The sequence below is a fragment of the Rousettus aegyptiacus genome, unplaced genomic scaffold (assembly GCF_014176215.1).
Source record: "Rousettus aegyptiacus isolate mRouAeg1 unplaced genomic scaffold, mRouAeg1.p scaffold_m13_p_5, whole genome shotgun sequence".
Taxonomy (NCBI): Eukaryota; Metazoa; Chordata; class Mammalia; order Chiroptera; family Pteropodidae; genus Rousettus; species Rousettus aegyptiacus.
In genome coordinates this window covers 46,860,882-46,862,513 of record NW_023416308.1, presented here as the reverse complement: position 1 = coordinate 46,862,513, position 1,632 = coordinate 46,860,882, and the positions used below count along the sequence as shown (strand labels likewise).

The 1,632-nt window shown below is 30.6% G+C and overlaps 1 pseudogene; it reads left to right on the top strand.

Moving 5' to 3' along the window:
• Positions 1 to 862: 862 nt before the first annotated feature.
• Positions 863 to 981, top strand: LOC118603519 (annotated as a pseudogene).
• The last annotated feature ends 651 nt before the right edge of the window (positions 982 to 1,632 follow it).

Here is a 1,632-nt window from a genome sequence, read left to right as displayed (position 1 = left end):
ATAGAATGCTCTATTTTTAGGAGTTTTACACTTAAGTCGTTTGTTGAAAGCACTATATCTGCAATTTAATTTCAAATGGTTCAGAAACAGAGATAAGTAGAGACATTTAGATGAAGCAAATAGGGAAAATGTCAACAATTATAGAAAAATATGAATATTCATTGTATTAGTCTACAAACTATGTTTAGTATTTTCCCTAATTAAAATGTTAGAAAACAATTAAATATCCTTCCCAAATCAAAGTTATCTCTAATTGTCATTACATTAAAAAAGTCAGCCCAATGAGGACTGAATTCAGATTCCTGCATTATAGGCTATTGATATTTAGTTCAGAAGTTTGCACAGTTCCAAAACAAATATATCAGAGGACCATTGTTGAACAAGTAGTTCCACTTTAAAGTTATCCTATCTGTCCAGTGTTTGCTGGAGGTTAAAAATAAAAAGTTGGTACTGATTTCTTTGTCTTCCTTTCCTATTTCATCTTATTTTATTTTTTATCAAAAGCAGACAGTTACTAAGTCCAAGAGGAATTAGACCATTTCAGTATCCAGGTGCAAAGCCATAACCATAAGCTCATTTTTATATAATAAATGAAGAACTTATGTGTTTATCCAAAACATGTGGGAAAAAAAAACACAGTGCGGGGAAAAGAACAGTAGGAGGATATGCAATTCACAACCATAAGTTAATTGAAAAGGACCTTTAAAACCAATGAGTAATGTGCAAATTTAGTAAAATTTTACTTCTTACTAAAATACTGATATAAAAATATTATCTGAGTGCAAGTTCTCAGTTTAAGAAAAATTCAGTTGAAACTCTCATCATTAACACATCCAAAATATACTTTTAAAAAACTGACAGAGTCTGTGGCCATGCCACCTTGAACAAGCCTGATCCCTTCTGATCTCAGAAGGTAAGTAGGGTCGGGCCTGGTTAGTACTTGAATAGGAAACCACCTAGGAAGACCAGGTGCTGTAGGTGTTTAAAAAACAAAAGCAACAACAACAACAACAACAACAAAAACCGGATAGTCACAACAATAATTCAGCATTTATTTTTATGTAAAGAACATTTTATATTTCTATACTGCATTGATGAGTTTGCCTTTGTCATGCATTTCTCATTATGTTTTTGTAGCAGAGTAAATATTTTTCCATTTAGTTTACATTTACTTAGTATAATATGTAATTAAAAATATAAGCTTTACTTTACACTAACAGAAATTTAAATTAAAACTACTCTGATATCATATCGACATACTTTGCTAGTAAGGTGGTGGTGAAAGCAGGAACTCTGGAATCAGTAGCGAGAATGGAAATGGTACAAACTTTACAAAGGGAAAGTGTGGCACTAACTACTAAAATTATATGTAGCAATCTCACTTTTTGTAAGTATCATTTATAGCAAAAGAGTGAAAACAAGGTAATCAATCATTCATTAGTAAAGAGACTAACCGGATAAACCATGGTATTGTAGAAAAGGAATAAAAATATCTTTGTATACTAGTATGAAGTGATCATATAGATATATTGGAATGTAAATGAAGTGGGGTGGAAAGTACATAGTATATTATTATTTCTTAAGAAAGAAGGCAGAAATATATATATTCATATCTGATTATACAAAAATTGA